We start from the raw sequence: 25,244 nt of genomic DNA, 5'->3' as shown, positions 1-25,244 counted from the left end.
GCAGAGAAGTGAATCCGAGGCGATATTTGGGAGGCTACACGGCGGGGGAGGGGGCCTCCGTCGGCCGCTTCTGGCAAGTGATAGACCGCGGAGCACAAAATCGGAACTTTTAGAAGTCGGCTCCGCTGAGGGACGTCGCTCCAGTGGCTAAGCGGGGGGTGGAATCCTCCCGGGACGGTGTGGTCTCAGGACCCTTGGGGGTCACAAAAGACCGGGGCTGCCTAAGTGCAGCAGAGCTCCCAGGTACGGGGCGGGGAAACTGGCTGCAGAGACGGAGCTGAGGCGCGGGCTCTCAGCTGGGGTGGCCATAAACTGTGATCCGCGGCCCAGTCGGGCCACTGCTCCTCCAGCAGGGACCCAACAAGCGGCATATCCGGGGAGACTCCCCTTCCTCCCCCGGGGAGGAGCGGCGCGGAAGCGCTCCGCAGGGATCTGCTGGGTTTGGAGTCTCCACACGGGGTCAGGTGCCAGGGATAGAAAAACTCGGTCACAGGCCAGGTGAGCGCGGAGCGCGGAGTGCGGCCGGAGACCGGGGACACGGGAGTGACTGACTGCTTTTCTCTGGTGGTGCACTGAGGAGCGGGGCCCCAAGTTCTCAGCTCCTCTGGGCAGAGATTGGGAGGCCACCATTTTCACTCTCATCCTCCAAAGCTGTACCGAGAGCTTGCAGGGAACAAAAGCTCCTGAGAGCAAACCCAAGCAGCTTGCTTAGCCCAGACAAACAAGGGCGTGGCAATTCTGCCTCCGGCAAAGATATTTGGGAACCATGTCAACAGGCCCCTCCCCCAGAAGATCAGCACGAAAAGCCAGCCAAGACCAAGTTTACTGATCAAGGAGAACGGGAGAACTCCAGCGCTAGGGGAATACTGCACATAGAATTCAAGGCTTTTTTTACCATGATTCGTTTAGTTTTTCAAAGTTAATTTTTTAACTGGTTTTTTTTTTTTTAATTTTTCTTTTTCCCTTTTTCAACCAACATCTTATCAATCCTTTTTTTAAAAAAATATTTTTTTTATTTTTCTTTTTAGAGTCATACTTTATCCCTTCATAGTAGTTACCCTTATTTTTGGCATATATATATATATTATATATATATATATATATAATATATATATATATATAAGTTGTTCTCTCTTTAAAATTTGGAGATACAGTTACTTCTAACAGATCAGAATATACCCTAAGTCACTAGTGTATGGCTTTGTTCAAGTCTCCTGTCTGATCACATTCTCCCCTTTTTTTTCTTTTTTTTAAATCTTCTTCTTTCTTTTTTCAAACAACTTCTTATCTTATCAATTCCTTTTATAAAATCTTTTATAATGTTCATCTTTACAGTCATCTTCCATCCCTTCATTGTATCAACCCTTATTTTGTACATATATAAGTCTTTCTTCCGTTAAAATTTTAGGAGGAACTATCTTCTAACAGACGAAAATACACCCAAAATCTAGTGTGTGGCACTGATCTATGCACTACCCTGATCACGTTTGATCATATTCTGGTTTTTTTTGTTTTGTTCTGTTTTGTGTTTGTTTTTATCTTTATCATTTTCTTTTTTTTCTCTCTTTCTTTTTAATTTCTTTCTCTTTCTTTTCCCCTGATTTCAGGTCTTTACTGATTTGTGTAGAGTATATTTGCTGGGGACGTTGTTAACCTGTTAGCATTTTGTTCTCTCATTCATCTATTCTCCTCTGGACAAATTGACAAGACGAAAAAAATCACCTCAGCAAAAAGTAAAAGAGGTAGTACCGTCTGCGAGGGACCTACTCAATACGGACATTAGTACGATATCAGACCTAGAGTTCAGAATCATGATTTTAAAAGATACTAGCTGGGCTTGAAAAAAAGTGTGGAAGTTATTAGAGAAACCCTTTCTGGAAAAAAAAAAGAACTAAAATCTAACCAAGTTGAAATCAAAAAGGCTATTAATGGGGTGCAATCAAATATGGGGGCACTAACTGCTAGGATAAATGAGGCAGAAGAGGGAATCAGCAATATAGAAGACCAAATGATGGAAAATAAAGAGGCTGAGAAAAAGAGAGATAAACAACTATAGGATCATGAGGGCAGAATTCGAGAGATAAGCGATATGATAAGACGAAACAACATTAGAATAATTGGGATCCCAGAAGAAGAAGAAAGAGAGAGAGGGGGGCAGAAGGTATATTGGAGCAAATTATAGCAGAGAACTTCCCTAATGTGGGGAAGGAAACAGGCATCAAAATCCAGGAGGCACAGAGAATCCCTCTCAAAATCAATAAAAATAGGTCAACACCCCTAACACATCAAATAGTAAAACTTACAAGTCTCAGAGACAAAGAGAAAATCCTGAAAGCAGCTCAGGAGAAGAGATATGTAACCTATAATGGTAGAAACATTAGATTGGCAACAGACCTATCCACAGAGACCTGGCAGGCCACAAAGGACTGGCATGATATCTTCAGAGCACTAAATGAGAAAAATATGCAGCCAAGAATACTATATCCAGCCACTGTCTTTGAAAATTAAAGGAGAGATAAAAAGCTTCCAGGACAAACAAAAACTAAAGGAATTTGCAAACACAAAACCAGCCCTCCAAGAAATATTGAAAGGGGTCCTCTAAGCAAAGAGAGAGCCTAAAAGCAGCATAGATCAGAAAAGAACACAGACAATATACAGTAACAGTCACCTTATAGGCAATACAATGGCACTAAATTCATACCTTTCAATAGTTACCCTGAATGTAAATGGGCTCAATGCTCCAATCAAAAGACACAGGCTATCAGATTGGATTAAAACATAAGACCCATCAATATGCTGTCTGCAAGAGACTCATTTTAGACCCAAAGACACCCCCAGATTGAAAGTGAGGGGTGGAAAACCATTTACCATGCTAATGGACACCAAAAGAAAGCTGGGGTGGCAATCCTTATATCAGACAAATTAGATTTTAAAACAAAGACTGTAATAAGAGATGCGGAAGGACACTATATCCTACTTAAAGGGTCTATCCAACAAGAAGACCTAACAATTGTAAATATCTATGCCCCTAACATGGGAGCACCCAATTATATAAGGCAATTAATAACAAAAGCAAAGAAACACATTGACAACAATACAATAATTGTGGGGGACCTTAACACCCTCCTGACTGAAATGGACAGATCATCTAAGCAAAAGATCAACAAGGAAATAAAGACTTTCAATGAAACACTGGACCAAATGGAATTCACAGACATATTCAGAACATTCCATCCCAAAGCAACGGAATACACATTCTTCTCTAGTGCCCATGGAACATTCTCCAGAACTGATCACATCAGAGGGACAAATCAGGTCTCAACCGGTACAAAAAGATTGGGATCATTCCCTGCATACTTTCAGACCACAGTGCTTTGAAACTAGAACTCAGTCACAAGAGGAATGTCAGAAAGAACTCAAATACATGGAGGCTAAAGAGCATCCTACTAAAGAATGAATGGGTCTAACAGGAAATTAAAGAATTCATGGAAACCAATGAAAATGAAAGCACAACTGTTCAAAATCTTTGGGATATAACAAAAGCAGTCCTGAGAGGAAAGTATATAGCAATACAAGCCTTTCTCAAGAAACAAGAAAGGTCTCAATTACACAACCTAACCCTACACCTAAAGGAGCTGGAGAAAGAACAGCAAATAAAGCCTAAACCCAGCAGGAGAAGAGAAATAATAAAGATCAGAGCAGAAATCAATGAAATAGAAACCAAAAGAACAGTAGAACAGATCAACAAAACTAGGAGCTGGTTCTTTGAAAGAATTAACAAGATTGATAAACCCCTGGCCAGACTTATCAAAAAGAAAAGAGAAATGACCCAAATCAACAAAATCATGAATGAAAGAGGAGAGATCACAAACAACACCAAAGCAATACAAACAGTTGTAAGAACATATTATGAGCAACTCTATGCCAACAAATTAGATAACCTGGAAGAAATGGATGCATTCCTAGAGATGTATCAACTACCAAAATTGAACCAGGAGGAAACAGAAAACCTGAACAGACCTATAACCCCTAAGGAAATTGAAGCAGTCATCTAAAATCTCCCAAGGAACAAAAGCCCAGGGCCAGATGGCTTCCCAGGGGAATTCTACCAAAAATTTAAAGAAGAATTAATCCCTATTCTCCTGAAACTGTTCCAAAAAATAGAAATGGAAGGAAAACTTCCAAACTCGTTTTATGAGGCCACCATTACCTTGATCCCAAAACCAGACAAAGACCCCACCCAAAAGGAGAATTACAGACCAATATCCTTGATGAACATGGATGCAAAATTTCTCACCAAAATACTAACCAATAGGAACCAAAGGTACATTAAAAGGATTATTCACCACGACCAAGTGGGATTTATCCCTGGGCTGCAAGGTTGGTTCAACATCTGCAAATCAATCAACGTGATACAATACATTAACAAAAGAAAGAACAAGAATCATATGATCCTCTCTATTGATGCAGAAAAAGCATTTGACAAAGTACAGCATCCTTTCTTGATCAAAACTCTTCAGAGTATAGGGATAGAGGGTACATACCTCAATATCATAAAAGCCATCGAGGAAAAACCCACAGCGAATATCATTCTCAATGGGGAAAAGCTGAGAGCTTTCCCCCTAACGTCAGGAACACTGCAGGGCTGTCCACTATCACCACTGCTATTGAACATAGTATTAGAAGTCCTAGCCACAGCAATCAGACAACAAAAAAAATCAAAGGCATCCAAATCGGCAAGGAGGAAGTCAAACTCTCACTCTTTGCAGAGGATAAGATACTTTATGTGGAAAATCCAAAAGACTCCACCCCAAAACTGCTAGAACTCATACAGGAATTCAGTCAAGTGGCAGGATATAAAATCAATGCACAGAAATCAGTGGCATTCCTATACACCAACAGCAAGACAGAGGAGAGACAAATCAAGGAGTCGATCCCATTTACAATTGCACGCAAAACCATAAGATACCTAGGAATAAATTTAACCAAAGAGGCAAAAGATCTGTACTCAGAAAACTATAAAATACTCATGAAAGAAATTGAAGAAGACACAAAGAAATGGAAAAACGTTCCATGATCATGGATTGGAAGAACAAACACTGTGAAGATGTCAATGCTACCTAGAGCAATCTACACATTCAATGCAATCCCATCAAAATACCATCCACTTTTTTCAAAGAAATGGAACAAATAATCCTAAAATTTGTATGGAACCAGAGGAGACCCCAAATAGTCAGAGGAATATTGAAAAAGAAAAGCAAAGCTGGCAGCATCACAATTCCAGACTTCCAGCTCTATTACAAAGCTTTCATCAACAAGACAGTATGGTACTGGCACAAAAACAGACACATAGATCCATGGAACAGAATCGAGAGCCCAGAAATGGACCCTCAACTCTATGGTCAACTCATCTTTGACAAAGAAGGAAAGAATGTCCAATGGAAAAAAGACAGTCTCTTCAACAAATGGTGTTGGGTAAATTGGACAGCCACATGCAGAAGAATGAAACTGGACCATTTCCTTACACCACACACAAAAATAGACTCCAAATGGTTGAAAGACCTAAATGTGAGACAGGAATCCATCAAAATCCTAAAGGAGAACTCAGGTAGCAACCTCTTCGACCTCAGCTGCAGCAACTTGTTCCTAGAAACTTCACCAAAGGCAAGGGAAGCAAGGGCAAAAATGAACTATTGGGGACCTCATCAAGACAAAAAGCTTTTGCACAGCAAAAGAAACAGTCCACAAAACCAAAAGACAACTGATAGAATGGGAGAAAATATTTGCAAATGACATATCAGATAAAGGGCTAGTATCCAAAATCTATAAAGAACTTATCAAACTAAACACCCAAAGAACAAATAATCCAATCAAGAAATGGGCAGAATACATGAACAGACATTTTTCCAAAGAAGACATCGAAATATCCAACAGACACATGAAAAAGTGCTCAACATCGCTCGGCATCAGGGAAATCCAAATCCAAACCTCAATGAGATACCACCTCACACCAGTCAGAATGGCTAAAATTAACAAGTCGGGAAACAACAGATGTTGGTGGGGATGTGGAGAAAGGGGAACCCTCCTACACTGTTGGTGGGAATGCAAGCTGGTGCAACCACTCTGGAAAAAAGTATGGAGGTTCCTGAAAGAGTTTAAAATAGAGCTACCATACAATCCAGCAATTGCACTACTGGGTATTTACCACATAGATACAAATGTAGGGATCCGAAGGGGTACATGCACCCCAATGTTTATAGCAGCATTGTCCACACTAGCCAAACTGTGGAAAGAGCCAAGAAGTCCATCGAGAGTTGAATGGATAAAGAAGATGTGGTATATATACACAGTGGAATATTATGCAGCCATCAAAATGAATGAGATCTTACCATTTGCAACGATGTGGATGGAACTGGAGGGTGTTATGCTGACTGAAATAAGTCAATCAGAGAAAGACATGTATCATATGACCTCACTGATATGAGGAATTCTTAATCTCAGGAAACAAACTGAGGGTTGCTGGAGTGGTGGGGGGTGGGAGGGACGTGGTGGCTGGGTGATAGACACTGGGGAGGGTATGTGCTCTGGTGAGCGCTGTGAATTGTGCAAGACTGTTGAATCACAGATCTGTACTTCTGAAACAAATAATGCAATATATGTTAAAAAAAAAAAAGAAGGTAGCAGGAGGGGAAGAATGAAGGGGAGTAAGTCGGAGGGGGAGACGAACCATGAGAGATGATGGACTCTGAAAAACAAACTGAGGGTTCTAGAGGGGAGGAGGGTGGGGGGATGGGTTAGCCTGGTGATGGGTATTAAAGAGGGCTCATTCTGTATAGAGCACTGGGTGTTATGCAAAAACAATGAATCATGGAACACTACATCAAAAACTAATGATGTAATGTATGGTGATTAACATAATAATAAAAAATTTAAAAAAAAGAAGCATCCATGTAAAATAATAACACACCAGTGATGTTTCCATTAAAAAATGAAACTTGATTCTTAATAATAATAATGTATTTGAGACTGAAATAATGTAAAGATAGTAGGTAGTGAAGCCAATCTAATGCTACTGCATTAATTAGAAGCACCAAATGAGTTCTGTTTAATTTTAGAATTCTTATTTTAAGAAATCCATAGATGAGTCATATTGTTTTCATAGGAGTTTCATTTGGATGAAAAGAAAGCTAGAAAATGAATCATATCATATAAGGAATTTTAGAAGGAAGTGTGAATTTTTGCCTGAATAAGAGATAAGTATTTGAAGGTCTGCCATGCAGAACAGGGGTTTGGGGCTTATTATAATAAAGATACTGACAAGGTTGTCTAAAAAAGGAATTATTTTTTTGCTACTAAGGTTGTTGAAAAAGAACCTGAAAGTAACTTTAGAAAGAAATTTAAAGAGATTCAAGTATCTGATGAGATATTCAAATAGAAAACTTGGCAACCTTTATGGTTCCTTCTAATCAAGAGTTTCTCTGACTTTATGAAAACAAATTAGCAAATTAACTGGTATCTTCATAAATCTACATCTGTTCTTTTTTCTCCCGTGCTCATTGCCATTTGTATTTATCATAACCCTTGTATTTTACATATCCCTTTAATAATTTTTCCTTATAAATGTCTAATTTAGGACTCAGGTTTTTGCTTATGGTGTAAATAGACCTCATCTTCATAAATTTATATTACAAATCAGTTTTTTTTCCCAAAACTCCTCCTCCGAAACTTCTCTCAGCTAAGAATCCCCTTCTTAGTAACCATTTTAAGTTACTACTTGTATTAGTTTTATAGGGATGTCATAACAAATTAGCACAAACTTGGTGTCTTAAAACAACACAAATTTATTCTTTGATCGTTCTGGAGGCTAGCAGCCTGAAATCAAGGTGTCAGCTGCACCGTGCTCCCTCAGAAAACTCTATAGGAAGATCACTCCTTGCCTTTTCCAGCCTCTGGAATGTTCATGTCCAGCCAAAGGCATGCCTTTGCTTGTGATAGCATCACTCCAATCACTGCCAATGTCTACATTGCTTTCTTTTCCCTGTGTGTGTCTGTGTCCTCTTCTGTCTTTTACTAGGACACTCTCATTGCATTTAGGACCCATCTTAATTCTTTATGATTTTATCTCAATGCTTACCTCACTTAACATCTGTAAAGGCTCTGTTGCCAAATAAGGTTACATTCTGAGGTACTATGTGAATGCATCTTGGAAACACTACTTAGCCTATAGTCACTATCCAACTATTGTTACTAAAGTGGCACAAGGAGCACCTATGTTTTACATTTCAGTGGAGGCTTCAATTTTTTTTGGTTCTCACTTGATGGCTATTAAGCATCTTTACTGAAGAAACAATATCTGCTCTGTATGAAGCAGAAGCAGATCTTTGCACTATTGCAACATGGTTAAGTTTCTTTTAGTGATTTGCTTGTAATAACATGATGAAGTTTCAGAAAGTATAAAAATTTACCAAAACAACTGTCATGTATAGGTATTTAAAGGTAAACCATTTAAAGCATTAACAAATAAAGAATCTTTATAACTCGCTTGATAGCACTTTTGTGAGCAATGTTTCCACAGTCTGTTTCCGGAGTACTGATTTTCTTTCCATTCTATATGATCTAATTTTACCCTATTGATCCCAGAAGCTAAAAAATAATATCATTAAATTTTAGAGGGAGCATATAGATATATGTTATCAGAACAGTTACAGAAAGAAGGTGCTTTAAAATAAATGACAAATAATTCAAGTTGTTTTAGGAGTTTTCCTTAGCACCATTAACAACACGTATTGTAAGCACCTTAAATTATTTTTGTCTTAACTTAGGAGAGATGTTGATATAATTATAATTAATTCTTAGAAGCCATTTGTGACATATTTAACTAGTTACTGGGCACTAATATAATATTTTTATCTTTAATAATTTTATTAATATTTTATAGAACATTAAGCAACTGCATTTTAGAGTTCTTTACCTTTAGAAATTCTGCAGTTAGGCAGAATTGTTAGGTATTACTTATACATCCATAATGTCTTTGGGGATTTTAAACTGTAGTCTTCTGTTACACTCTTTGATAGAAAATATTCCAGTACTTGTAATGATACATTATAAGTATATATGATAACATATTATATTTCAATTATATATTAATTATAAGTAACAATACCTCAAGAAGTTGATTCAGGAAATATACAAGTAAAAGAGCCTACATCTAAACTGTGAATCACATAGTAAATCAGAAGCTTAAATAAAGCAGCTCTAATTGTGCCCTCACAATAAATAGGACACCAGAGGTCCAATTTTGTGCTGATTGTGCTTTTGAAGAATACGTGAGCTCTGGGCTGGTGGGTTAGGTCTATGACGAGAAGCAGGTGAGGGCTTAAAGATAGGCATTACTGGGAGATTAACTAGTGACCCCCTTTAAGTATGATTTGGTTCATCTACTCTTCCAAATAAGAAACTTCTTCCCAAACTATAGACTTTTAGTCCATGTTGGGATATATTTTCTTTCATATGCAACCTTCTTTTCCTTTTTTTTTTTTTTAAATAAAAAGGAAAGAATGAGGATGGTTACTTTTTCCTCTAATGGTTTGCACAGAAGACGTAAAGATAATGATTGATACTATGATTTTTTGCTACACCCTTACAATCAAGTTTTGGTCTAAAAATCAGGATCAAATAAATTTTGACCCTTTAGGAAACCAATGATATGTAGTTATTTTAGAAACAGAATATCAAGTGCTAGTGAGAAAGGTTAGGGACTGCACATTTAGTCTGATTTATGTAGCTTAAACTTAAATAAGACTAAAAAACTTTTATAACTCTATTTTTTAATTTCTTTATCTCTTGAGAAATGAAAAATCATAGCACATTAACTGCCTTTTAATTACTTTTTGAAACCCTGATGAAGGATGATACTTTAAAACTCTTATTTAACATCAGCTTGCAGACTAAGATTATTAAATATTGTGTCATGAGATTTTAGTACTATTATTTTCTGTCCCTGGTTTATCACATTAAAACTTTTCTTAATGAGCACCTAATAACCTTCAGGCTGCCCTGCCCTTCTGGAACTAATGAGCAGAGAGCAAGCTGGAATATTAATAGGCTTAGCCCCCACATATAATAAAATTTTGTAATGTTTATTTCTGCTTAACACCTGAGATTGGGTATATCAGGTGACAGTCGCTCCTCAGAATAGAGTAGTCAGGTCACCTAAAAGCCTCACCCTTATCTAGAGCTTTTGATCCCTGATGTGTCCCTCCTTTTCCTGTTAATGAGTGTGAAGTATGGGCAATTGCTCTGTACCCAAGCGTTTTGACGGTGTCTTATTTGTCTGTCTTGATTAAAACAAAATAAACATTTTTCTTCAGTAGAGAAGATTCTGTAGATGGAAACCACTGGTGGATAAAATAGCTTTTGGTTTCTTTGTTGGAAAGAATGAAAATTTCATGCAGATGCAATGAGAAAGAACCTAAGTATTATAGTTTCTTAACTATTCTTGAGATTTGTTATATCCGTGAAATTAATTTGGAGTATAACTAAAACACATTATTTTGTTATGGCAGGTATTTAGAAAAGCAGATGGAGCATTAACTCATGTCAAAAACAAAATAAAAGAATCTACAAAAGAAATCTGAAGGTTATACTTTGCAAATTGTCTAACACAGTAATCAAATGCATTATAGCTTTGATATTGCATAAAAATATAATGGATAAGAAATGAATAGATTACCTGAAAAGAAAAAAATAGATTTGCTAAGATAATTCTTAACATTATTACTACAGTGAGCAATTAGGTGTCCTGATGAATTTTTTCTAAAGAGATTTCAATTTAATTAAATAAAAAATCTCAGCAGCTAAGTTTAACTGATACCACTTTTTTCCTTCTCTGATAAAATCTCTATCAAAAATTCTGTGGCATTGGTTATATTAATTGCAAAGTTAGAAATGATTACACAAATGATAAAGGGTTTCCAAACTCATTCTTTATAAAAAGTGATGATCATTATGTATTATTATGTAAAATAATTATATGAAACATTTGGAGAATAAAAGAACACTGTGCCACAAAGTGTTAAAAGTTCCATAATATTATGTGAAGATGATAATATGTGTCAGAATAATAAGACAAAGAGTCTCTGACTAAAGTAGACAAATAGACATGAAGCAATGCAGACAGCAGTGCTTTGTACTTCTTCTGTTCCTCTCATGCTCTGTCCCTGTATTTTTCTTATCCTGGCCCAGTCTAGATCTCAATATCTAAATATATATCCTTATTATGTTATTGTGCATTTGTTTTTAAGGGCAAACATCCTTTCAGAACTCAATTCCAATGCAGAGATGGTTTATTATATATAGTACAGAGTTCTACTGGGTACAGGTTAAAAAAATAATAACACACAGATATTCAATTAAATGGTAGTTGCTTATCTGATATTTTTGTTCCTTCCTTTTGTTGAACTATTTTTAATTTCTAAATGAGAGCTTCACATGACTCTCAAGTGCAGATTATAATCAAAATGATTAGATGTATAGCTTCATGTACAGGTAGGAACAATTAAAGCATTATAGAAAATTAAAGTAGGAGAGAGGTAAAAGCAAGTAAAGCAAAAGACAGAAAAAGACATTGGGGTCCATAGATAATTTTTTGTCAGAGTCCTAATATAGTGTTATTGTTTTATACTTGAAATGAGATAGATTTTAGATTTTAGTAAAATGCTGAAGAAGAAATAATTGATAATATTCCCAGTAACCTAAAACCAGAGTTGTGTACAGGTTTAAGAGTATCCATGGAGTCATTAGCAATGCTTTTTATGACAGGTGAGATATATGAATAAACTAAATCAAGTGCATTGAGGGTACTTATATTGTAGGGTCATCATACGTTGATTAAATTAAAGTGCTAAAGATTAACAGTGACTAATAAGCCCCTTCTCCTTTAGATGTTTGTTTTTAATATTATCGTTTATCTTTAATGTTTATAAGTTTTTTTAAAGATTTTTCTCCCCACTGGTTAAGTGATATTTGAGATTATTTTACTTCCTTTTATTTTTGCAAACTCTGTCCTCTGACATAATCAAATGTTTAAAGTTGATAAATGTGTTGAGTTTGGGTGCATTCTTTTTCCTTCATGCTATAAGACATATTGCAATATTTCTTTTTCCTCATTTGGATATTATTTTTCAATTTACTGTCAACTTACTAAGTTTACTCAAACTCTTGATTTATTCAATGTTTAGTTATGTTGACTCATTAATAGGTGTTAAACAAAATAATTATGTAACTTAAAAAAAAGGTTGAATCACATTTTGAAAAATGACAGTTGGCCAGCACTAGCCAGGAAAAGTTTAACATTTTCCTGACCCTGGGTTATATGACCATAAATTCCTTTGGCATTCAGCCTCACAACGGTGCTGTCCAGTATGTTTCTTTCATTTGTGGCCCTCTCATGAATCCACAAATGCAGCCACTTTCCATCTCTTCCTGGCTTTATCAAACTCCATAGATGCTACGTTAGCACCTTCCAGAGCAGCCACACATATAGATCAGCAAATTTCCTACTCCTTTTTCTGGATGTACAGTGTTGATGATTCATTGAACACCAAATAGCACCTCAGCACTACATTTGGTGTCCATTTTAAACATAGAAATAATAATAATAAAAAAACCCACAAGTGTGTAAAACGTGGCACTAAATAAATGGCAAATAAGATACTTCTTTGCAATATGAAGATGAAACAGTAAGGCAGAGTGTTGCCTTCTTTGACTTCAGCTGGAAAGATGTGGCTTGCATGATTCAAATATTTTGCCACTCCACACATGTCTGCAATGACTACAAAAGTTCATGAGTGTTTGTTTCAAGGTAACAAATTTTAGCAAGCAGGTGGATCCATGAATAGTAGTTTGATTAGACTGGAAGCTTAGACCAGAGATTAATGTTTAAAATGTGACTCATGTTGATTTGTTCTCCATAATCAGTGACATGAATTCATGCCTTATTTTATAGTGCTTTATATAAGACAGTGTTTCTTTTCACAGTCTTTTTAAAATTAATGCAAATATTATATAAATGAAATAGTCCAGGATTTCAGATATTTTTCTACAGAATTACAACTATATATGAACACTCATGTTAACAACAACAAGAAAAAAATGGTATATTCATTTTTATAAATTAAAGTAATTTACATTTAGTAACGTTTGCCTTTTTCAGTTTACATTTCTGAGGATTTTGTCAAAGTTATACAATCATGTGAGCACCATTACAATCAAGATATAAAAGGGTTCCATCACCAGAAAAAATTTCCCCATGCCATATTTTAGTCAGCTCTCTCCTCCACAGCCCCATCATAGATCTGTTTTATGACTTTATAAATTTACCTTTTCTAGAACGTCAAGTAAATGCACTTTGTCAACTGCATAGCCTTTTCAGTCTATCTTCACTTAGTATTATTTATTTGAGGTCCATATATGTTTTTGCATTTATCATTCTTTTAATTTGCTGGGTAAAATAAATAAAAATGTACATACATACATGCATACATACACATACCCATGTTTATCTGTTCATTGATGGACAATTAGGCTGTTTCCATAATTTGGCTATTGTAGATAATGCTGCTATAAACAACAGGGTGCAGGTATCCCTTTGAATTAGTATTTTTGTATTCTTTGGATAAATACCTAGTAGTGCAATTGCTGGGTCATAGGGTAGTTCTATTGTTAATTTTTTGAAGAAACTTCATTCTGTTTTCGAGTGGATGCACCAGTTTGCAGTCCCACCAACAGTGCAAGGGGGTGCCCTTTCTCCACATCCTCACCAACATCTGTTGTTTTAAAAAAGAATGAAATTCTGCCATTTGCAACAGTGTGGATGGAACTAGAGAGTATTATGCTAAAGGAAATAAGTCAGAGAAAGGCAAATACCATATGATTTTACTCATATGTGGAATTTAAGAAACAAAACATGAACATATGAAAAAGAAAGAGAGAGAGAATGAGAGAAACCAGAAAATGGACTCTTAACTACAGAGAAGAAACAGGGTTACTGGAGGAGAGCTGGGCGGAGGGAAGTGTTAAATGGGTAATGGGTATTAAAGGGGTACTAGTAGTGATGAGCACTGGGTGTTGTATATAATTGATTAATTGCTAAATCCTACACCCGAAACTAATATTAGTTAACTATGTTAACCAGCTAGAATTTAAATGAAAACTTGATAAAGAAAAAATAGTTTTATACATTTTTGGATTTGATTGCTAATATTTATTGAGGATTTTTACATTTGTGTTTATGAAAGATGCTGGTCTATATTTTTCTTTTCTTGTATGATAATGCTGGCTTCATAAAACGAGTTAGGAACTATTATCTCCAATCTGAAAGAGATAATAAAGAAAATTGTAGACTTTCCTCTTTAAATATTTGGTAGGACTCATCAGTGAATCCATCTGGGCCTGGTGCTTTCCTGTGTACCGTTCCCACTTTCTTCTCCTGGTATTCCCGGTACGTGCATGTTATAACTTTTGTAGTTGCCCCACACTTCTTGGATATGCTGTGTTTTCCATTATATTTTTTCTCTTTGTTTTTTAGTTTAGGAGGTTTCTTTTGATATATCAAGCTCATAGATTGTCTCCTCAGTTGTGTCCAGTTTACTAATAAGCCCATCAAAGATTTTTACTTCAGTGTTGCACTGTTTCTGATCTCTAACATTTCTTAATGGTTCTTTTTAGGACCACCTTCTACCTTTCTGCTCTCATTGCCCCTCTGTTCTTGCATGCTGTCTAGAGCCCTTAGAATATTAGTCAGAGCTGTTTGAATTCCCAGTTGGATAATTCCAACACCCTTTCCATGTCCAGTTCTGATACTTGTCTCTTCAAATTGTGTTTTTTGCCTTTTAGTATCCCTTCAGAATATTTTCTAATTTATTTTCCCACCTATGGATCATCTACAAGTATTTTAATTTAATTTCCTTTTTTTTCTGGTAAATTTTGTCCTATTTACTATATTCTGTATCGTTACAATTTTTTGAAATATGTTTGGACTTGTTTTATGGCTAAACTTATCTATTTTTGAAAAGGTTCTATGTGCGTTTGAGCATAATCAGTATTTGTTGGAAAATGTCAAGTAGGGAAGTCATATTGTTCAGATCACGTTTCCTTCTGGAAGGTGCACAGAATAATTGAATCAACTAAATTTTCTGAAATGTTGTATTTTGACTTTGTTAGCTCTTATTTATCTCAGTTTTGTCCTTACCCCTGGGGTATAGTTCTTATACCTAGGGTGTGTCCTGATCCTTGAATATGTGCTTTAATCCCATCTTTTATGGACTTTGAAATGAAAGGGATTGACCAAAGTTTTTCCACCTTGGCTGGATTCTGAACTCAAATTTTTTTTCTCTTTAGTCCCAAAGAACTATTCAAATTTCTACTATAGCCACAGAGCTGCTGTTTTCTTTGGTGTTCTGGAAGTTTATACCATGAGTATGTGCAATTTAGGATTAAGCCAATGATATAAAGAGGATTTTTATGATGATTTTTGTGTCCACTCTTTGTGGTTCCCTCATCTCCAGCCCTGGATTCTGACTTTTATCATCATAGTTCTCTAAGCTTACAGCTTTCTGCTAATACTCTGTTTTCTATTTTTTGGTTTAGAAATTGTTCCTCGGGGAAAAATAAAAACAGGTTGAATGTAATAATCACCTCATGTTTTTCCCTACTGTAGAGTATCATGGAGGCTCAAGTGCTGACTGAATTGATAGCACTTCAAGCCTTTGTAGTGAGAAGTTTAATCTGCTACAAGTGATCTAGCATGGGCAGCACTAGAAGTCCCTGGCATCCTTTTAATATTTTTCTTTTAAAGTTGTATTTTGAGTATCTTTCACACACTATGTAATAATAGTAACTGATACTTACGGGAAAGATTTTTTGCTATTATGTTAAGCCCTCTTATGAGCCCTTTAAGGATGAACTCATTTTACCTTTGTAAAGATCATTTTACTTTTGTAAAGACCTTATAAATTTAATACTATTATTATACTTTATTGTAAGAAAAAGAACACTGGGGCACCTGGGGGGCTCAGTCAGTTAAGCGTCTGCCTTCGGCTCAGGTCATGATCCCAGGGTCCTGGGATAGAGCCCCGCATCAGGCTCCCCGCTCTGCGGGAAGCCTGCTTCTCCCTCTCCTGCTCCCCGTGCTTGTGTTCCCTCTCTGGCTGTGTCTCTCTCTCTGTCAAATAAATAAAAATAAAATCTTAAAAAAAAAGAGAGAGAAAGGACACTGAAGTACTAACAGGGTAAGTAATCTGTTCAACATCGAAGAGCTAGAACTCAGAGGAGCCAGGCTTTGAACCTATAAGTATGCCTTCAGCGTACTCATTTTTAACCACTGCATTTATATGTCTACTGTATACCCTTGATAAATATTAGTAAATAATTGTATGCATGGATAAAATGGCAAAAATAATTTCTCCTGGACTTAAAATAAACAAAGAGAATGACAAACACAAAGAGAATACCATGTGATAATGAATGCAGAGATTGGAGTTATGTAGTTGCAACCAAGGAATGCCAACATTTGCCATCAAAAGCCCAGAATCTACTAAGAGGCACAAAGGATTTCTCTGCAACTTTCAATGAAAACATGGTTTTGCCAATAGCTTTATTTTGGGGTTTTAGACTCCAAAATTGTGAGAAAATAAATTTCTGCTGTTTTAAGCTAGCCAACTTATGATATTTTCTTAGGGCAGTCCCAAGAAACTAATACACTAATAATGAATTTATTAAATCTTGCTACAAAAAATACATAACTGAACACCTGTAACTACTACTTTGAATCTACTGCCTCATGAATCATTATAATATTTAGAAGGATATTAGAAATAAGAAGAAATCCTAAATAATTAAGGGAGTCTTTGTAATTGAAACTATGTATTTACGATTAAACCATAGCTACTACACTGAGATGCTTCGATCCCAAAATACATGTTTTAACAAATATTTTTATTTTAAAAAACATATACATATAGAAACATATACATTGTTTTCTATAGGAAAAACTGAATTTTCCAACTTCAATAAGTAACATTATTTTCCTCAGAATTCATGATGTAGGTAAGTCATGATTAACAAAATAATATGATCATTGCAGAATTCAACATCTTCTAAGAGTTTGTAAGACAAGGAAATACAAAATAATAGATTTATAACTACCATATAGAGATCAGATACTATAGTGCTTGACTTATATCTGGTTTGTGAAATTACATTTTTGAATAGTAATTTCCTAAACTTCATACACACACATACACACAATATACACCAAAAATATCATCATTGTCTTTCATGGGAAAAATAAAGAGTGCTGAATTTATTTGAACATTGGTAGCACTATATTTATTTATTTGAACTTGGGGCAACTTCAAGCCTGGTAAGGATTCTCTTCTTATTGAAAAAAATCTTGTCTCTGATGTATGATACTGAAGTAGCCATTGTTTACCTGCAATCCAAATCCAAATACAGATGGCATTCTGTATTTTTAGTTGCTCAATCTGACAACCCAAGTATGAGGCAAAATGAAATCTCTGCATTTGAGGTCAGCACAGTGAGACTGAAACTGAGTGAGAAAGGTAAGAAAAGGGAATAGATGAAACTGGAGAAAGTTACAGTGATCTGAAGAGTTAGAGTCCTGAGGGCAATTTTAATGCATTTAATTATAGTCTAAATGTGAAGAAATCCATTGAAAAATTTTGAGAGTGGCATAATCCTATTAATGTTTTTAAAAGAATCATAGCTGCTGAATGAAGTGAATAATTATAATTAGTTATTTGAAATGATAAATTTAGAGAAGTTTATTAGGGAAAAATTATCTTGAAGGAGTAGATAATGGAGGAGGATTTTTGAAAAAAAGTTACATGCTAGTAAATCATGTGCTAAAGATTAACTTTATCCTAATAATCAGATTTTAAGGAAGATAACTTTGTTGTAGAGGTCATAGAACATGATTTATAACCAAGATTTACAGAGATAAGGTAAACAAAAAAGTTAAGGAATTAATCACAATACAATAGTAAATTAAATTGATACAGGATGGATTTGTAAACTTTTAGCAGTGTATGGAGATTTCAAATAAGGCAGCCCAACCCTACAGAAGACCATTCACTGGCAACAGACCTTGTGTTAGTTTGCTAAGACTGACGTAACAAAGTACCACCACCTGCGAACAGAACTTTATTGTCTCTCAGTTCTGTAGGCAAGAAGTCTAAGATCAATGTGTCATTTTGAAGTTAATTAGAAAGTTTAATTCATTTTGAGGGCTCTAAGAGAAACTCTTTTTGTTGTTGTTATTTTAACATACAGTAAATTTTAATCTACTTGTTTTTTCTCTTTTTTAAAACTTTTCATTTAAATTCCAATTAGTTAATATACAGCGTAATATTCATTTCAGGTGTACCACACTTCCAGCGAACACCCAGTGCTCATCAGGACAATGCACTTTTAATCCCCATCACCTATTTAACCCATCCCCCACTGGTAACTAACCATCAGTTTGTTCTCTATAGTTAAGAACCTGTTTCTTGGTTTGCCTCCCTCTCTCTTTTTTCCCTTTGTTTGCTTTGGTTCTTTTTATTATTATTATTATTATTATGTTCTATTAATCACCATACATCATTAGTTTTTGATGTAGTGTTCCATGATTCATTGTTTGTGAATAACACCTAGTACTCCATGCAGAACATGCCCTCTTTAATACCCATCACCAGTCTAAACCATCTCCCCACCCCCCTCCCCTCTAGAGCCCTCAGTTTGTTTTTCAGAATCCATAGTCTCTCATGGTTCAGCTCCCCCTCCGATTTCCCCCCCTTCATTTCTCCCTTCCTACTATCTTCTTTTTTTTAAACATATAATGTATTATTTGTTTCAGAGGTACAGGTCTGTGATTCAACAGCCTTATGCAATTCACAGCGCTCACCATAGCACATAGCCTCCCCAATGTCTGTCACCCAGCCACCCCATCCTTCCCACCCCCCACCAGTCCAGCAACTCTCAGTTTGCTTTGTTTCTTAAATTCCACACATGAGTGAAATCATATGGTATTTGTTATTTTTGTTTTTTGGGGAGGGTTTGGGGTTTTTTTTGAATGATTTATTTTGCTAGCTCCATCCATGTCATTGCAAATAGCAAGATTTCATTCATTGATGCCTCCCTCTTAGGTTCTGGTGGTTTACGAGCAATCTTTAGCATTCCTTATAGAAGTCTCGCTGAGCTCCTTGTCTCCACCTTCACATAGTGTCCTCCCTGACTTCAGTAGGGGCCTACTTTACTGCAATATGATGAAATCTCAACTAAATACAGCTATAGCAACCCTAATCCCAAATAAGGTCACATTCTGAGGTACTGGGGGTAGTTGTTACCATATGAATCTTGGGGAGGACACAATTTAATCCATAGGAGGCGCTTATCCAAAATAACAGGTAAGACATTTTACAGTTGGCTATTTTGTTTTTAAATCTTGTATGAAACTGTGTACTACTAGTATTTCCATACTGTCACATTTTTTCTAACTTTGTCTACAATTTTAATGTTTTAAACATATGCATGTAAAATTCCAAGTTATCAACCCATCACTTCTATATGGTAGGTGTTGTTGTCTAATTTTATACATAAAGCTGAGACTTAGAATGGGGAAATAACTTGGTTCGGCATTTTCAGCTAATGAGTGACAGAATCCTCATTTTAGGGGCGCCTGGGTGGCTGAGTTAGTTAAGCGTCTGCCTTTGGCTCAGGTCATAATCCCGGCATCCTAGGATCGATTCCTGCATCGGGCTCCCTGCTCAGCAGGAAACCTGCTTCTCCCTCTCCCACTCCCCCTGCTTGTGTTCCCTCTCTCACTGTGTCTCTCTCTGTCAAATAAATAAATAAAATCTTTAAAAAAAAAAAAGTATCCTCATTTCAACCTTAAATTGCCAGTGTCCAAAATCTATTTACATCATTAAATGAACATTTTATGGGCAAAGGGTAATTCAGGAAGCATAAATGATGTTTTTCATTGTGAGAATATAAAAAAATACAATTTGTCACATCAAAAATAGTCTTTTAAAAATATTTTTATAATCTCAGTAATTTACTATAACAGTTTTATATTTATGTAAAATTCTGTTTCCTTGTCTCATTATCATAATTTTTATTCAGAATATTTAAGTATTATTTTCCCTTTCCTTGAATTTTTACTTTCAGCTAGTAATAGTTATCAATGAACTCATTTCTACTTTTCCCATTTTAAGACTAATCACCAATTTCTTTCACTGCTATCTTGAAATTGTATACTTTATTTTCTATTTCAGCAGCTCTAGAACTTAAGGGAACTGAAGGAATCTGTCAGACATTCACACCTAGTGACAGGCAATGAACTAGTTATCACCAATTCTTCCTAGTTTCTCAAGAAGACATAAAAAAGGGGAGAAAAGAAGGTTTATTTCCTGTTACGCTTTCCTGATGACAATGAATCCTCTCAGTGTTAATTCTATAGTTGGAACCTAAGTTCAATTGGATGTCACTGAAAAACACCTCAGCTTAATTGACTACAGAACATTTCCATAAATTTGGCAAGTAATAGAGACTCAGATGTGACAGATAGACAGAACTTCCTTTACAGAGCTGTTCCTAATGCAGCAAGTAAGCCTAAATGAGACGGTATATTTTTTGTTTTGGTTTGTTTTTACCTTTTTTGTTGCAACACAACTTAGGAGAATAAGAAAAATTGTATTATTGACTGGAAGAAGGGTGGTGAATATTTGGGTCAGTTAACTAAAGAGACAAAATGGATTTTAGGAATAAGGATTAATCTAGACTGGACTATTGTGATACTTTAACATAATAATGATTTAATGTAATTTTCTATCTGAATTTTAAAATTATCTAACACTTTTTGTTGAACCTCTTTTACATGCAGGTAGAGGTATTCTTCATAAAATAATCTTTGATACTTATTGTTTTTAAACTTAGAAATTATGAATCAAGATTATCTTTTAAAGAGTTTTCATTTATTCATTTGAGAGAGACAGAGCAAGAGCACAAGCAGAGGGTAGGTCACAGGCAGAGGGAGAAGCAGGCTCCCCGCTGAGCAGGGTGCCCTACATGGCACTCAATCCCGGGATCCTGGGATCATGACCTGAGCCAAAGCAGATGCTTAACTGACTGAGCCACCCGTGCCCTGATTCTAGAATACTTTTAAATGAGAATTTATATCTATGGAAAGAAACTTCAGTGCACTTCATTAAGAAAAATTTGTGCTTACAAATAAAAATATACTTACAAATAAAAGGCATTCTACCAACATAGCATAGATGAAATATACTATTTTATTAAAATATAATAAAATTCTAGAACAAAGGGATTCAGGAATAAAAGTAAAAATCATAATAAAAGAAAGCATATATACAGGATACAGTACATTTTGTATTTTCCAGAACTGTGATTTATACCTGTTCTTTTGGCATGCACTCTGCTTTAATAGTGGCCTTAGATATTTTATTCTTAGTACAGTATTAATTATATTGTAATTAATTGTTATACTAAAATAACCTATGATAGTATGGAGAGACTGTCATTTTGTACGTTTTCTTTCTGTTTTCTCCTCTAATTGCATATGAAATGCATTTGCAGTGAATGGTATATACTCAGAATAATATTTGACTAAATCTGATAGATAACTGTGTCTTCTCTTGATCCTTTCCAGGCTCAATGTTATTACAGTTCCCTTTCAAGGACAATATGCAGGACGTTTGTTAAAATATTGAAGTGTTCTTGGGATGGGGATGGTCAGGGAGCTACAACTAATTTTACTTTCAGAGGGTGGTGGACATGTATTTGATACTGGTGTATCTTCCTCACCTTTTTGGTGAAAGAGCCAGTTGTGTCAAGTTGGGTAAATATTTGGAAAATGGCATTATGTTGTAAATAAAAAATATGCTTGAAATAGATGATGAGCAGTCCTGTTGTAGAGCTTATTGAGCATAATATGAACTCTCTTGTGGCAATATTATACTATTTATTATACACTATATTTAAAGATATATACTTAGGTTATTTGGTAGCTTGTTTTTTACATTCCACAATTAACCACTTAAGCCGCACAATTATAACAACAACAAAGCAGAACTGTTTATTTAATGAACAAATCAGGTACTGAATTCTCAATGGGGAATAGTAGAAATTATAGGTGTTTTTGCACCATTAAGTTGGGGGGAGGGTTATACTGATATCACTGATTACCCTAAACTCAGATGATTCAAATTTACTAAGAAGGCACCTAAATTCAATCTTAGTAAATTTTTCTTAAAAAGGTTTTATTTATTTATTTGAAAGAGAGAGAGCGAGAGAGAACACAAGCAAGGGGAGGGGCAGAAGGAGAAGCAGACTCCCCACTGAGCAGGGAACCCGATGTGGGGCTCGATCCCAGGACCCTGGGATCATGATCTGAGCTGAAGGCAGACGCTTAACCGACTGAGCCACCCAGGCACCCCTAATCTTGGTAATTTTAAGAAGACTTTCCAGAAGAGGATGATTTAATATATGTGGCTTTAAAGGAACAGCTACATTAATTGTTTGGAATTCTGCAAGATTTGTCTCATTTATTTATTTAATGACTTATTTGCATCAATGCGGAAACAGGGATATGTATTTTATCCTTTTAGCTATAATTCACTAGAACTTTATTTTGTTGCTCAAATTGTTCCGGGTTTGGCCATTGGGAACTCTTTAACTTGGTTCCTGTGTCCCTTTGACATACCCCCTTATGGCATATATTTGGCATATATGCCAAAACCTTTTGTTATTTATTTAATTTTGTTTGTATGTTTAGACTTCCTAATTTCTGTCACTACAAAATGCTCCAGGCTCATCTTACCTGTTTCTTGCCTCAGTTCTAAAATCAGCTACTTCCCCAAGGTACCCTCTTTTGTTTTATTGGAGAATTCTTTAAAAAACAAAGATCTGGGTGCAAGCTGTACACTGTTGCTACTGGAGTGTTGTTTCCTCTAGGACTCTAAACTGATAGGGCAAGGAAATATATGAATGTGTACTAACACGTATTTATACACACATCTATAAATATTTCTATATGTTAACATTTGGGTCTATATTGACCTAAAAATAAGTTCATACTGATTTCTCCAACTCTAATACGTCATCATATGATGACTCCACCCCCATCCTTGTTTATTTGTAACTTTTTTTCTACTGCAAAAGAAACTTGGCTCCTAACAGTAAGGAACTTTGTATTGATTTACTTATTTTTTCTTTTTTTGAAAATGTATTTATTTGTTCATATGAGAGAGAGAGAGATCGCAGGGGAGAGGGAGAGGTGCAGAGGGGGAAGGAAAACCAAGAGTCAGAGGCTTAACAGACTAAGCCACCTAGGCACCCCTACTTATTTTTTCAATTTCAGTATATATATGTGTTAAATTTGTATCAAAATTGTTAACTCATACCCTTGTGGGATACAACTGTATCCAGTAAAGTGTAGCGTTTATGTGTATTTGATCTTCTTTTTAGTCTTACAGACTCCTCTCATTTCTAAATTTACTCAGGGGAGCCCCTTTAGTGAAGTTGTTTTATTTGTAATACTGTTAGATTCCTAACAGTCTGCATTTCTTCCTGGGACCTCCTAAGTAAAAACTTTTGTAATTGTATACACTAAGTTCTCTGGTGCTGTAAAGTTCTATGAGCATTTTTTTATAGAGATTATTTATTTATTGGAGGGAGAGCATGCGAGAGAGAGAGAAAGAAAGAGAGAGTGAGCAAGTGAACAGGAACAGGGGCAGAGGGCAAGGGAGAAGCAGACTCCCTGCTGAGCAGGGAGCTGGATGAGGGGCTTGATCCCAGGACCCTGGGATCATGACCTGAGCCTAAGGCCGATGCTTAACTGACTGAGCCACCCAGGCGTTCTCAATGAGTTTTAATATATTCATAACGCTATGTATCCACCATTGTAATATACCAAATAGTCTCATCACCTTAAAAATCCCCCGTACTTCACCAATTCAATCCTTACACTTCTCCCCAAACCCATGGCAACCATAATCTTTTACCAGGCTACTATTTTCTGCCCTCCAACATTTCTGATGAGAAATCTGCTGATAATCTTTGAGAGAGGATCTCTTTTATTTGTGAATCACTTCTCTTTTGCTGCTTTCAAGATTCTCTTTGTCTTTGGCTATTAATAAATTTATCATAATATATCTCCGTGTGTGTCTCTGCAAATATATCCTACTTGGAATTTCTTGGATGTTTATGTTGTCGTCTTTCATCCAATTTGGGAAGTTTTCAACCATTATTTCTTCAAATAAACTCCTTGCCCCTTTCTCTTTTATCTCTTCTCCTTCTCCTTGGGACTCTCAGAATACATATGTTGGTCCACTTGCTGGTGTCCTAGGGTTGCTTACGTTCTGTTCATTTTTCTTCTCTTTTTTTTTCATTTCTTTTTGTTTCTCAGATATTACAATTTCTATTGTCCTATTTTTATATTCACTGATTTTTTCCAGTGTCTGCCTAAATCTGCCTTTGATTCCCTCTCATGAATTTTTCATCTCTGTTATTATAGTTTTCAGCTCTTGAATTTCTTTTTGGTTTCTTTTAGATTTTTCCTTCTCTTTATTGATATTTCCATTTTATTAACACATTATTTTCTTGACTTTCTCCACATCTTCCTTTAGTTCTTTGAAGCATCTTTAAGGCAGTTGTTTTAAAGTCTTTATCTAGTAGGTCCACCATTTGGTCTTTTTCTAAGACAGTTTTGTTGGCTTATATATATTTTCTTCCTTTGACTAGGTCATATTTCTGGTTTCCTTGTATACCTATGATGTTTTGTTGTTGTTTAAAAAATGATATTTAACTTTAATGATGTAGTAACTCTGAAAATCTGATTCCCCTTCTTCCCCAATATTTGCTGATTGTTTTTATGTTGTTTTTTTTTTTTTCTTTTTCATTGTTGTAATCTGTCTGCAAGCTGAGGATTAGCCTGGGGCATAAACTTTAGGTTTCCTCTGGTCTTTTCTGGGTCTGTGCCTTTCCCTGGGCTTTTGTAGTGACTTTCTAGTTTTTCCATGTATACATTTATTTTTAAATGTACTAGTCTTTAATGTCTGGCTTCTACAAGGGGGGAAAGAAAAACATGAAGGGGGAATGAAAAGGTGCTGGACCTTTAAATCCTCAGAAGTTACTTAAGTCGGAGGAGAAGGGGCTTGTAACAA

The sequence above is a fragment of the Zalophus californianus genome, chromosome 10, assembly GCF_009762305.2.
Source record: "Zalophus californianus isolate mZalCal1 chromosome 10, mZalCal1.pri.v2, whole genome shotgun sequence".
NCBI lineage: Eukaryota > Metazoa > Chordata > Mammalia > Carnivora > Otariidae > Zalophus > Zalophus californianus.
This window is presented reverse-complemented; position numbering follows the sequence as displayed.